A 15,640-nucleotide genomic window follows, 5' to 3' on the forward strand; every position below is an offset into this window, starting at 1 on the left:
TTGTTGGATGACCGACCTACATGGATTCCCTAAGTTTTTCTCTTCCCCTTAGTTTTTCCTAAAGTCACTTTTAGGAAAAACTATACAAAAATGTTGTCAAGAATGTAAAGAATTGTGGGAACTAAGTAGTTATTAAATAACAGTAAATATATTTGAGTAAAAATCCCAAAGAAAATTTAAAACTAACCTCGACTCAAAGATCCAACTTTTTTCAACTTTGGGTTCCAAATCCCGCAATGGGACCTGTCTCCAAATACTTCCTCTCCCTTGCATCTCAAAACTGACCCCTAGATCAATTCCGGCAAAGGTCAAGCCTTCTTAAAGCAAGAGCCAACAACATAACAAATTGTTTTTCAACTCTCCAAGCCTCCTCGTACAACATATCAAAACACAATATAAACCACGTCCTGTAACTTAGTTCTGGTTGTCAACAGGACATGCAAATTTCAACATCCATGTGACAAACCCTGTGGCGAAGATTGCGGCCCTTGTAAGTTCCCAGTGAAGTTTCTTCTGGCTTGCAATCACACGCAGACAGCAGCTTGCAGTAGTAATCCGGCTGAGATACTATGTCTTGAGGTCGTACCTTGCATACTGCCTTGCAACCACACATCGACCAAACTTTGTTACCAGACTGATGAAGAAGTAAGAGAACTGAAGTGCAAGAGTGTTTGTGGCCAAACTAACCTTTGTGGTCACCAGTGCCAGCAACCCTGCCACTACAATGTGTGGACATGTAGTTTTTATGTAAGTCATTTATATAGGCTAGGTTGAAATAGTTTTCTCAATGGATTTTGTAAGTGTCAAACCATTGACTATTGGATACTGAAGAAGACTCATCTATATGTACCAGCTGTTGCAGATTATCTTCTTAAAAAAAACGTATTTGTATGAGCCAGTTACAGAATGCGCTAGTGTCTAAAATTATATTTTACAGCTTATTTTTGTTTGCTGACCAAGATGATGGGTCATAGTGGTTGCTATAGCTTACCATAAGTCATTTCCTAAGATTGACTTGGTAAAATAGAGTTTGTATTTGGCAGAATTTAGTGATTTAATTCAGCGCAATCTGTCTGTGGCTCACATCAACTACAACGATTTTGAAAAAATAAATCTGGCTAAAAACTTAACATGGGGATGGGATGTCTAGTTAAACCATATGTTGAAATATTTGAAATCCGTTTTTACTACACTAGGCTAGGCATATTAGGGATATAAGTGGCAGTTAGCGGAAAGTTTAGGTACAGTCCTAATCACCACTTTTCTTTATGTTTTTTTGGGTCGCTGAACACGAATATGAGGTTTGCTGACAGATATTTTGCCCGGAACATTGGTTATTTTGTGAAAAACCTTAAAATTTGGGCACTTTTATTGGTTTTTCGGACAAATCTTGGTAAGTATGGGTTTTTGAGAAAATCCTACTTTGTAAAATTAAAGATGACACAATTTACTACAAGTTTCCTATATAATGTTTGTTTCTACGACGAACCGTTTCACCACTAGAGCACACTAAAAAAGGCAAGAAGTACAAAAAATTAAAAACATTGCTAAATGCTGCGTTTTACATTAGGTTTCCATGGAAACAACCCATGTTACGATAATGTTAACTATTTATTCATGATAACAAACTGAAACACACTTAAAAATACCCCCGCCACAGCAAACCTGCAGACTAAGCGAATTTCCATTTCCCTGATTGGATTTACACTAAAATGTCTCCTTAGAAATATCACATTTATTCCCTATTTAAATAAAAGTTTAACGAGTACCTAGGTTTGCTGCAACAGGGAGGGTAAAAAGGTGTTTTTTGTAAAATGTAATAATTTGGTACATGAAAATTGATCAAAATATGTTCATAAACAAGCAAACTACAACAGTTTACTTAGTCGCAATAAGAATAACATGAGCTTTTTAAATTTACAGATTTTTTGAATTTTCTCCGTAACCATTTGGCGCATAACAACGCTTTAATATACTAAATTATTTGTTTTTTTAAGCTCTACAAAATGATATTAAAAGAAATCGCTAAATTTTAAGTTTATAGGGTCAAAAATAGGAAAAACTAATTTTTACCCCATAAAACCCCCCATAAATTCCTGTTCCCATAGTCCGATCATGCTGGGCAAAACAAAAAACGAAAATAAACCCTAACCATTTTACAAAGGTTTTACATTTGGTTTCCATGGAAACAACCCATGTTACGATAATTAGAACTATTTATTCATGATAATGAACTGAAACACACTTGATAAATCTATGCCAAGATGTATGACTGACTGCTTACAAAACCCCCATTTATTTTCTCAGCACAGGGATGTTGCTGGCCACAGGGTTGACTGCTGTAGTGATTAAGAAAAAAGGATGAAATACATTAAAAGAGTTGTAGATAACTTTTAACTTTGGTAACGTCAAATTCAGACGAGTAGACCGTGTCTACGTCTATTCGAACGAGTTCGCGAACCAGCATGATCGGACTATGTGAACAGAGATTTATGTGGGGTTTTATGGGGTAAAAATTGGTTTTTCCTATTTTTGACCCTATAGACTTAAAATTTAGCGATTTATTTCCTTACCGTTTTGTGGAGCTTAAAAAAACAAATAATTTAGTATATTAAAGCGTTGTTATGCGCCTAATGGTTACTGAGAAAATTCCAAAAATCTGTAAATTTACAATGCCCATGTTATTCTTATCAAATTTGGACAATGCATTCATTTCATACCAAATTTTTACATTTTACAAAAAACACCTTTTACCCTCCCTGTTGCAGCAAACCTAAGTACTGGTTAAACTTTTATTTAAATAGGGTATAAATCTGATATTTCTAAGGAGACATTTTAGTGTAAATCCAATCAGGGAAATGGAAATTCGCTTAGTCTGCAGGTTTGCTGTAGCGGGGGTATTTTTAAGTGTGTTTCAGTTTGTTAGCATGAATAAATAGTTAAAATTATCGTAACATGGGTTGTTTCCATGGAAACCTAATGTAAAACGGCAGCATTTAGCAATGTTTTTAATAGTTTGTACTTCTAGCCTTTTTTAGCGTGCTCTAGTGGCAAAACGGTTCGTCGTAGAAACAAACATTATATAGGAAACTTGTAGTAAACTTTGTCATCTTTAATTTTACAAAGCAGGATTTTCTCAAAAACCCATACTTACCGAGATTTGCCCGAAAAACCAAAAAAAGTGCCCAAATTTTAAGGTTTTTCACAAAATAACCAATGTTCCGGGCAAAATATCTGTCAGCAAACCTCATATTCGTGTTCAGCGACCCAAAAAACATAAAGAAAAGTGATGATTAGGACTGTACCTAAACTTTCTGCTAACTTTCCTAATATGCCTAGACTACACAGTTTTCTACAAATTTCAATGATGAACTATTGATTTTCCATGGCGGAACTTCTAAACCGTACACATCAATCCCAGCATAATAATTTATTAGGATTAGGTAATATTTATGAAGAATGATGATTTGTTATTAGTTGTACTTCTTTAGACGATCATAAGTTTTTCTGATTAAAGATGAAATCGGTGTAAAAATAGTATATTTCCCTTCTAGTCACGAAAGTGTCCGATTTCAGGGCGAGAGAGTGTTTTCCGTGTGAGTCGAAGACGAACATAGGAAACACTATTGAGACCCGAAATCGGACTTTCGTGACGAGTATTGAACAATACTTTTTATCACAAAAATATACTTCATCAAACTTAAAATACCCCCGCCGCAGAAAACCTGCAGACTAAGCGAATTTCCATTTACCGGGCTTGATTTCTACTAAAATACGAGTATTCCCTTATAGATTTATTTCCTATTTAAATAACATTAATTTTTAGGAGTACTTAGGTTTGTTGCTACAGGGAAGGTATTGAGGTGTTTTTTATTGAAATGTTGATAGGTTAGAATTAAATAAACAAAATTGCCAAATTTGATTAAAGTATATCCATAAACAAGCTAACTACAACAGTTTATTTATTCTCCATAAGAACAACATGGGAATTTTTAATTACTTATACTATCTCAGTAACAGTTAGGCATACAACAAAGCTTCGAAGTACAAAATTATTTATTTTTTATACTCAACAAAATGGTTTGGAAAGAAATTGTGAAATTTTGTGTTTTCAGTGTCAAAAATGGGAAATACCAACCTTTACCCCATAAAACAATATGGGGGGCCATAAACAACTGCGACACGATATTCTCTGCACTGGAAAAAATATTAAAAGTGCAGTCGCAACCGTTTGCCGGGGATAGCTCAGCCTACGATGGCTGGGTAAAGTTCCAGGGTCTGCGATAAGGTCAGGGAAACCACTAGGCCAATAGCCGGGTCTAACCGGTATAGGACTGGCTCATACACGGGCACTGTGAACAAGTCAAAAACAAGTCACCAAAACAAACGTGCAATAATCACTACCAGGCCTACGCCGATTCTCCACTCTCCTAGGGGGTCGTTGCTGACTACGCAACTCGGGCTTCGTCCTAACTATCCAATAGTTAAGCCCAGAGTGCCTAAAACACGGTGAGTTACACGACGACTTGCCAATAAAAACCACAACGCGTGTTATCACCAGGCGGGGTCTACTAGGCCACTATAATCCAATACACAACTCTAATGCCCAAGCTAAGAATCAAACAGTTCACTCAATAATCGTACTACATAATAATATACAAGTACACTATAGGTAGAGTGACTACACCACTAGTAGCTGGTCTCAATAAATACCAAGCCAAACAAGCAAAACTAAATGGCAATTGCACTATTAAAATATTGAGCTACTTAGTAGCAGATAAATAAATATTAAATACGTTCCAAACACTAGATAAATATATTATCTGATAGCCGGTACTCCGCTATCCAAGCTACCAAGATAACGTGTTGGACTACCAAACACAAACAAGCTGTTCAGGTTAAATTAAAATAATCAAATGAATAAACAATAACAACCCTACTACTGCTACTGCTACTACCAACTTTATGTTACTTAGCTGGGCTTCTGTTAATCGGCTAATAATATTAGCTACTAGCCTACTGGCCACGTGTTTCCAACTACGCACGCTAAATCGTGCAGCCTAGGTTTGTCGGGCCTCAGAGTTATTAGTAATATAACTAACTCTTGGTACAACACAAAATAATATCTACTACAGTCAATTAAATTATATTATTTGCGCTCTAGCACCTGCCCAGAACCGTCAGGAATACACTTTAATATTATTCCTGACTAATATAAATCCTAACTACCGTCAGGCTTTGACCAGCACGGTTACAACTCTAACTCTCGCAATAACTTCAGATAATAATATTATCAAACTAATAATATCGGCTCCTTAACCAAAATCAAAGAACGTCGTCCACTCACCAGCAGTGGGTCTTAGCACCCAACTTTACACCGACACTCACTGTCACTCGTACCGTACACTCCTCTCTGTACCACCAACGTACGCCAGCCGTCTCCACAGGCACAGGACACCAACACTCACTTCTTGACTGTCCGAGATCCACCACTAGAATGTCCTTCTCGGCTATCCAGTAGTCCCCGGATACCCAAGCTTATCCGAACTGATAAGCCGGGTCAAAGGGCGCTAGCCAGGTTCGCCGCCGCCGCTTGCTTATGCCAGCAATAGGTGCGCGGCCAAATAGCAAATAATTAACCCCCTAGGAAAAATAACTCGTTACACAACCGTTTCCATAGTCAAATCATGCTGTTTCGGCAACTCGTTTGAATAAACGCAAGTTTTCATGTTTGTACCGAATAAATTTCGAATAAAACAGCTGGCACATTTATATCAATCTCCCTGTATATACTGTATATATATATATATTATAAATACATAAAATCTGTATATATATATATATATATAGTTGACAAAAAAATAACAAATCTTTGTATGTTAACGACGGAAAAAAAGACTGTAAACATTACTTTCGCATAGTAAACATTCTTTTGCCGTAGTAAACAATGTAATAATATATTTAATATATATGTAATAATATATGTTGTGATATATTTGCGGTATTTTCGCAAATGATATAAATTTTACGAAAACAGGTCATTTCACATTAGTGTAGCGAAAAAAAATACATCTTCTGACATTCCTTGTAGCAGTTAACCTATCTAGGCCTTCACTAAACATTGGGTTATTTAAACCTTTTGTTATTTAAATAGGGTATAAATCAAACATCTTTAAGGGAATACCAGTGGCTTAGGGACATAAGTCCCTAAAAAGCATTCGCTTAGTCAGCAGGTTTGCTATGGTGGGGGTATTTTGTTTATGTTTAAGTTAAGGATTTTCAAAATGAGCATTATATGAGTGTAAAGTATGTTTGTGTTTGTTTGACAATACTCAACTAACACATTAAATATAGTGTGCATTGACAGACAACCAAATTAGCCATTACTTTTGTATGAAAATGAGTTATTTATATTGTTTTCCTTAGTTTCAGAAATGTCAAGTTATTGTTGAAATAACACTGGACTGTAAACACACGGTTGAGTTGAAATGTGGTGAGAAATGTGGCACAGTAGGCCCAATAGTGGAATGTCAACAAATAATTGAAAAACAATTAAGCTGTGGCCATCTTCACACAGCTCCGTGTTCCAGTTTCAATGAAAATACAACAGAATGTCTTGTGTTGGTTGAGAAGAAACTTAAGTGCAAACACACGGAAACACTTCCTTGTGGACAACCGATTGATAAAACAATTTGCACTAAAGAAACTTCAAAAGAACTTCTCTGCGGTCATAATATCATGGCGGCATGCGGCGTACCTTTAGATAAACTTCAGTGTCAAATGCCTTGTACAAAAGTTCTAAAGTGTGGACATCGTTGCAAGGAAACGTGCTCCAAACCATGTCTTTGTGGAACTATTGTAAGTATTTAATTATCATAAGAGCCAAATAATGAGCTGTTTTAGACATAGGCAATCCAATTATGGATAAAAATTATTTATTGGTCCAAATATTTAGATGGAATCAAAGAAAGTTTAGTTAACTTTTTATATTTAGAAGTTGCCTTATTATTATTGATGTTCAGTAGTTACTATGCGTGTTTTTCAATATTAAAACTGAATGTCACAATGTGCAATTATTGGGAAGCACTATTGTGACATTTAAGTTTATTATTGTAGCCTAATTACTCTGAATGAGGCTAAACGTGCATCAGTAACTACCTACTGAACAACATCAAGAACAACTTTGGCAACTACCAAAACTATAAAAAGGTGACTTCATGATAATGAGTTCTTGAAGCTGGGTTGTCCCAGCTGTGACATGCTGTGTGTGTGTTGTGTTGTGTGTGACATGTTTTTTATGTCTCATTATACATAAAAAAACAAAGATCTTTTGCAACAGTTACCTGACAAAGTGGGCATCCTTGAACTGATTATAGTACGCCAAGTAGCTAATTTATGTATTTACTTACTTTTGCTGCACTCATTTTTTTGCCACACTCCAGTAAATATTCCAAGCAAACAACACAAAACAGTATGCTTTTATTAGGCACGTAATACATGGACGCTTGATGATAAGTTGGCAAAACTTAAAGCGACTACGATCACCAAGCTGGTGTAGCGTTTTCAATTTCGCTCAACGCTTGGATTTGGATCTAACCTAACATTAAAAAGTCTTGTATAGAGTTTGAAAGACTAATTATTTATATGCCTTATTGTTACTGTAGGAAAAATTTAATGTGTAACGCGAGTGCAAAGTACCACTTCGCCTACCAGTTACACAAATAACGATTGTCTCATAAGATCTTCTGAGATTGATTTTGATTTTCTGTAAGCAGTTTTTGAAGTTATTTTCATATCAAACCGCCCAAACTACGTATTGCCGATATGCTAAAATGTGCTTTATTTACACTGACCTTTTGTAATAATTCTAAAAGAAAAGCCTAATAATCAGGAAGAAAGTGTCAAAAGTTTTCAAAGAGTTGTTTAGCCTCCGGATTACTACATTATACAGTACTTATAATGGTTTACAATACCTGCACTTGCAGTAGGCTAATCCATTGTTACTATTATGGCAACTAATTCCGGTTCTTCTGAACCATCATCAGTCCTCAAAGTTTCAGGCAATCACTTCATTCGAAGGTTGTTAACAGAGTTCAATAAATAAAAAATATACGACACACGATAACATAGAACAGACATACTTTTACAAAAAACCACACGCAGGGACATTGTCAAAAAATGAACATGACCAGGCTGAAGTAAAGTCTACAGACCTTTCTTTAGACGACTCTACCAAGTTTGTACGCCCAACCGTAATTTACTTAAAATTTTTATTTTGTCAATTCCTTCCGTGTGTTTCACGTTTCTTCAAAGTGTGTGTCCATTCTATATTATCGTGTGTCGTATATGTTTTATTTTTTGAACTCTGTTCATTAAGACCTTTGAATGAAGTGATTACCTGACACCTCGAGGCCTAATGATGGTTAAGAAGAAGCAAAACTAGTTGACAAAACAGCAGCAAAGGATTACTATATGCAGGTATTGAAAGAGTCAGTTCAAACTAATATATGTTGCATTTAGCAAATGTTTTATTAAATTATTCAAGCTTTAAAGATTATTAATAATTTTCAATAAATGTGAATGTTTAGTGATAATAATATTCTATTCTACTGAATAATCTTTATCCAAACTGCCAGGCAATCAAAACAAGATTTTGAAATATTTGCTTTAATAACCATTTATTTATTTCTTTAAGTGTTTTGGCTTCAGAAAACCGATAGTGTTACAAAATCACATTTTATAATGCATCTATCTTGCCTCTCTCACAATACAGTAGAACTGCAACTATCCGAACTCCAACTATCCAAATCGCTGACTATCTGAATCACTTACAGATAATATTAAAAACTAAAAACTACAGAAATTGTTACCTAACAAGAATTGTTATTAATGAAGGCAGAAGCCATGATCGCTCAAAATCCAAAACCTCTCTTGCAAACGAGCAGACGCATTCTTCTTTATCTCCTGCGGTCATGGATATGTCGTTACAGTTTTTTGCGATAGCAGTAAAATATTGTACATCTTATTCTTCCACGATCTTAAAGACACCATCATTGTTTCCCACGTTCACGGAAACATCATAACCGTCTTCTGTGATCGCGGCCAAATCTTGATCATCATCCATGTAGATATGATCATCTGCCGTGGTGACGGAACACCGTGATCTTTTCCCAAGATTGCAGAAAATTCCTAAGTATCCTCCTAAGTCTTGAAGGCATATCTTTGTCTCCCACGTTTACGTAAAAGCATAATAACCCTCCCCAAACGCGGCAACAGCAAGAATTTTTCAATTGCTAAATCTTTGCAGATGCACTCTGCGATCACAATAGTAAAAGCTCGGCTAAACTGTCTTTTTTCTCTAAAATACTCCCAATTTTTTGTAAAATAAAACGGACCAAATTTTTGATTATCTAAAGGTATTACATATTTCTGGTGTGATTCGGATAATTGGAGTTCTATTGTACTCAGTTATCATATTACAAGTGTTGTCACTTTTTTTGTAGGTGGAAAAAGAGTTGGAATGTGGTCACAAAGTAAAGACCACGTGTTCTACCGTCACTCCTGTATGCGACCTACCTTGTGAACTTGACTTGTCCTGTGGTCACAAGTGTGAAGACATGTGTGGTGCTAAGTGTGATTTCAAGAAATGTAAAAAACTGGTTGTCTCCAAAACTAAACCAGGCTGTGGTCATGATCCAGTGATGGCACCTTGTTCCTTCATCCTTACAGGTTTGTATTAATTTAGTACTGAGTTGTGCAAAAAAACTGGAGGAACTACAAGGTCTTCCTCATTCTGAGAAGGTTCTTTTCTCAGGGCCGCTTTGAAAATTGGGCCTGGTGGTCCCTAGCCCAGGGGCGCAGGTTTATGTTTATGAGGGGTGCAAGGTAAATATAAATTCCCCCACAAGGTAGGTAAAGAGGGAGCGGGAGCAATCATATCTCACACCCATTGCGCATCACATGCAAACTACATGCCTGCTTGTTCTAAGGTTGGTATGTATTGTTTAAAGACTACAGGTCTCTTGTCAAAACTCTTCAATCTGCACCAAACACTTCAATATGCATCTTGTCCAAGTTGATCATCGACACTGTACACTTGGTAGAGTTGAGCTGACTATGAAAGCGGAGTGACAGTAGAATTGAGTAAGATCAGTGAAGGTTTGTTGCTGACTGACATAAACTATTTCATTAGTCAGGATTTATTAAAACCCAATGGTCAATGGCAGCAACTGATATTCAGCTGTCACGGACGTTATCCCGTTAACACAATTAAAATCAAGACATACGGTATTAAAATTTGTTTTACTAGCACTAATGTTTCTAAACAAACTCAATACAATTACCCCATTCTCATGCTAACCTTTCTTCTAAAAAGGAAAAAGAGTTGTAAATAACCTTAAACACTCAAAACGACAAGTCTCACGCCTACCCCTGGTTCTGTCGGGGGTTCGAGTAGCACAGGGCAGTCGGGCAACTACATTCGTTCGTCACGGGTGTTTTCACTTGAGATTTCTTACATTTACACCAGTTTCGTCGCCTTTATAGTCTCCCATTTTATTTGAACTTCTACATTACCGTATATATTATTTTCATTAATTCATTTTCATTCATGCAGTTGTCTCAAGTTATAGCGAATATACAGGGTGTCTGGTAATCAGTGTTACACATCTTTTTGGTGTAAGTACAAAGTAAATAAAGTGTGATGATGCTTATAAGAGGTCCCAAGTCTAAAAATTAGCTTCCCAAAGAGTTATTTTAAGTCTTATTAAAATATTAACAATTTTTTTAACACAATACAGCAGTTTTTTTAATTACCTGTAAATGGATTTGAGTAGATGATGTCATTTTCGTGGTCTACATTAAATTTTGAATAAGAATAATGGAAATTGACGGATGATCAATAGAAAAAACTACATTTTAAAACATAAAAATTAACGTCTACGATAAAAAAACATTAGTCTAACAGAACTAATGTTTGAAGAGTTTTTCCTTTTTACTATGTTTAGGTCGTGGCTTGATTTTAACATATGCTATGATTCTTTGTTTTGTTTACATTTAAGTTGTTATTTTGTAATCATCATGGGAACCCATAAGGCCAATGTTAAAATGTAAAATATAAAAAATTGAAATTTGTTTTGCCCAAGCCTTCCAAACATTTTGTCAAAACAACCTTGGTAAGTTTGGCTAAAATATGTTCAGCCGTTATTGAGTTAATGTGTTAGAAAGTTCGCATTGAATTCGATCCCAAAGAGCTTTGCTTCGCTCAATAAAGGGCAACTGGGTGTATTTCTTCAATAGTGAAGAAATTTTTGAAGTCGGATTTGGTTTTGAATTATAACCAGTATATCTATTACGTTTTCTTTTGTAACTTAAGGGATATCACCGCCCAAGACGGCGTGATAAATGCAAAAGGAATTAAAAAAACACATTTATCCTAAACAAAATTCGTATAGAATATAGTGTATTGATTACTGGTGTATTGATTCATTTAATAGTGACGACTGCTGTCATCAATTGCAGGGAGGTGGTCTCCTACGATACCTAATAGCTCTAACCTTGAAAACGCTAACGCAAGACAGGCTAAGACAATAAAAGGCATAACCAATGAAAATTGAATAAAAGTTTAAAGACAGTATAAAATGTTAAGGTCAGCCAATTTTGGTTCTTAATCTTATACTTTTCACCGTCTTTACCCTTGGGTTACTTCTAACACCTTCTAAGATACCCGTGACGTACATTTGTGCCATAGGCAATATACAAGACATACTCAGAAAAAACATTTACAACTGTAACACTAAAACATCCAAAGCCTGCGTCCGCCATGCCATGGACAAACTTTCTAAAGATGCAACAAAAATTGTTATAAAAGATAACGACATACAGATTAAATTCTAACCAATTTTCAAAGAGGAATCGTAAGCATTGTATTTTACCTTGATTAACTAAATTTATTTTTATATAGGCCTACATAATACATTATCATGATTATTTTACTAACTGAATGAATACATTCATACAAGAAGACTTATTTAAATATTTTTTCGTGTGAAATCGCACAGGTCCGCCTAGTTTAAATTTATTAAGGTACAATTCTTATTCTTTTATTCATCTTATTCTCTGAGTTTTTTTACTTTAACTATGTTATTCACAGAGGATGTGTCAACAAACCTAATACAGTTCTGTAAGGTGAAGTGTGGCGCTTTATTGCAATGTGGACACCACTGTAGCGGAGAATGCGGGAATTGTAAAACCAAAAAAGCTCATCAGTTATGTCAACAACCTTGCAAAGTGGCCAGGCCTTGTGGACATCAGTGAGTTTTACATTTACTAATAATTTATGAAGTAATAACCTTATTTATACCATCTTACGCAGTAAGACTACAAACTTGGTGTTCATGGTTCAACCGTGTCAGAGACATAAGCTTTTGCTGAAGTTTCGACCTTGTTACAGACAGCCACCATCGGAGCAAATAACCGGTAAGTATCTGGTGCTACTACTAGCACAAAACTTGTTTGGTTTATCTGTAACAAGGCCAATCAATCATCAGCTTAGTTAGCTTATAAGTTTATGTATATGACACTCCTGAAGACCAAGTTTGTAGTGGTTTTGTTAGTAACCATGTAAGCCTACGTTTATACTCAGTAGGCCTACTATGAATTAGTAGGGGAGTGAGCTGGTCTAGTTGGTTAGAGCGCGGTACATCAGTCCCTGAGGTCCCGGGTTCCAATTACGCCAAGTCACCAATGGATTTTATCTAAGTGATATTGTCAAAACCCCCATGCCTGAAGTAATGGGAAAACTATCCAGGGCTCGTGCCTATAGTGTGCTAGGAAAAAGTACTAGAGACTCGCTTGAACAAATCATCCAAAAAGAGCCCTTACAATTCCCCTGTCTGTAGTAAAAAAATTAAAAACTCATCTCAACCCTGTAGATTTTAAAACATTTCATCAATTTGTTTGTTAATTTAACAGGTGTACAAAAAAATGTCACGAGGAATGTGGATTGTGCAATCAGAAATGCTTGAAGAGGTGTTCACACAAGAAATGTGATCAAGTTTGTGGAGAACCATGCAATATTTGTCAGGTAATAATTTGTTATATTTGAGCTAATATAACTGCAGGAAATCTTACCAACCATATGATTGAGTAGCAAAGCACCTATCAGTTAAAGACAGAATCAGTGGAATCAACCACAAATGTTGTACGATTCAACAAAATAACGCAAAAAAAGGTTCAACCTAAAGTCTAGATTTAAACATATGAAGTAGGATAAAATACAATATAAACTTGTAATCTGGTAATACCTGTCCGTTGGGAACATCATTTAATTTTTGGATAAAATTTGGCAATTTTTATTAACCATAATCCCATTTTTAAGCCTACATGTTGGTTTTGTCGTTTTGTACAGATTGATCGAAAGCTTTAAAATTGATATGAGTTCTGTTCAACTTATTCTCTCTGAGTACAAGGAGCATTATATTATTTATTGCCTGTGCCAGCCCAACTGACGATTTTTCATGCCTGTGAAAGATAATTTCTGTTGCCTCTGTGAGTCCAATAGAGGCCAATAGTTGATTTTGATGGCTCTATGAAGATTGCACACCTATAAGAGTGTTTCAAGTGAGTCACTTCTGGTTACAGGAACTATGTGACCGCGGCTGCATACATCAAAAGTGCAGCCGTCCGTGTTTTGCTGTGTGTGAACGCAAGCCTTGCTCCCAGCCCTGCCCCTCGCCCCTGGCCTGTGGACATCCGTGTCAAGGGTTTTGTGGAGATCCGTGTCCGGAAATATGCCTGCAATGTGAACCTCAGCTTGCTTCCATCATGAAACCCAATCAAAGGTACTTTTATTCATATTGTACTTCTGAAATAGTATTTGATGTCAAGCACGAGTGAGTACTACGACTATCCGCAGTACCATCCTGATAACTAGACCAATTCGTATGTACCAAGGCGAAAATGTGGTTCGAATTCCACTGTAAACTATGGTCCCTCAGTTGCCATATTAGCTGTATGGGCTATTAATTAACAGCTGTGTCTAAGGAATATGTCGGCCTTAGTCACTAACAAGACTACAAGATCGCGCCACTTATCTACACTAAACACTACACTTATCTACATTCATACTTGACTTGAAATACCCACTTTGTATGGTCACAATTTAATTAAAAAGTATACAAGTATAAAAAAGTATAAAGTATGATGATTTAATTTTGTCAATTTGATGTGTTTAGTGTATTTTAATGTCTAAGGCTGAATTAATTTTATGCTACATACTTGAAAATCTTCATACCGTAGAACTTTTTTTGTACACATTATGCAGCCTCAAATTTCTAGTCCACACTTGATCTGTTTGATTCTTGAGATTACAAAATCTGCAAATATAAGATTTATTTTATGTAAAATGAAGTCAGTATATGCTTTGTAGTTGCAGTAGCTAGAGCTTTCTATTCAGAGTAACTTCTCAGGTCTAAGGAATTCCAAGGCGTGTTCTTCGAAGTTGAGGTCTTTACATATGAGTTAAAAGGACTAAAAAATTAAAAACAAGCAACAAAAAACACAAGGAGACAATAAAAAAATAATAACCAGCTAAGTACAAATTGTGGGTGATAGTGAGTCGAGAACACCTACCAGACTAGCCGGGTATCAATACTTTTACACTAGAATCTAAATTATTTAATTTTATGGACAAAACATTGTTTAATGCCTTGCTAGAAATCTTTTGAATCTTGGAGGCAATAAGTTAAAGTGCACAATTTACTTAGAGATAATGATTTTTTTGGGGGGTTGCTAAAGATTATGAGCTTCAAACTTGGTTTCAATAAATTGTTTTCTCAATTTCAGGATTATAGTTTTGGAAGATTGTGGTCACAGTAGTGATGCTGCAATGATGAATACCTTCATCCATAGGAATAAGGGTCGAATCACAAGATGTCCAATACCTTCTTGCAAAACACCAATAATAACTACAAAACGCTTCCACAAAGAAGTGACCGAAGCATTCTCTAACATTATGAAACTTAAAAGGGAAACAATCTTGAAAACTATTCTTCAACCATCTACAAAAATGTGTGAAGAAACAAGACAAGAAAATTTTCATCGCCACACAACAAGTCCAAGAGGAAGGCCATATCAAAATGAATCAACTTCAAGAAATGCATACAATAATCCAGCATGTTCAAGGGAAAGGCAATATCAGCAAATTCAAAATGGAGCCACTTCAAGAAATCCATTTAATTCTTCCACGAATCCGAGGGGAAGGCCTCGTCAGCCTGGACAACATAGTGATCCTCGAAGCAATTCAAATAATAATCCCAGACCGTTACAAGTTAGGCCCTTTGATGAAGGTCAAAGTGAAGCTCCTGCAAGAAATTCAAACACTGCAACTCGAAAACCACATACGTCGAAGAAGAAGAACTATAATACACATAAGGGAACTTTGTTGACTGAAACTGAGCCTAAAACCAGGTTTCGAACAAACGCCGACCGCAATGCGGAGGAGTAAGCTCATTTAGAGCAACTAAATCAATGCTAAACAAATGGATCTAGGAGATTTGTTTTGAAAGTTGTGTTCTAAGATTTGTTTCAATTAATTGCTGTAAGTAACTCATTTTTTGGATACAATATAAAGTTGCCTTGA

General features: G+C 35.8%; 1 long non-coding RNA gene across 1 annotated transcript; it reads left to right on the forward strand.

The window, feature by feature from the left end:
* The first annotated feature begins 12,182 nt into the window (after positions 1-12,182).
* On the forward strand, positions 12,183-13,829 carry LOC129004259 (uncharacterized). Its single transcript, XR_008491689.1, has 3 exons — positions 12,183-12,311; positions 12,973-13,084; positions 13,642-13,829. It is a non-coding gene; the product is annotated as an uncharacterized LOC129004259 (long non-coding RNA).
* Positions 13,830-15,640: the final 1,811 nt, after the last annotated feature.

The sequence above is a fragment of the Macrosteles quadrilineatus genome, unplaced genomic scaffold (genome assembly GCF_028750875.1).
Source record: "Macrosteles quadrilineatus isolate MER2022 unplaced genomic scaffold, UCM_ALF_1.0 Scaffold_1__1_contigs__length_201487025, whole genome shotgun sequence".
NCBI lineage: Eukaryota > Metazoa > Arthropoda > Insecta > Hemiptera > Cicadellidae > Macrosteles > Macrosteles quadrilineatus.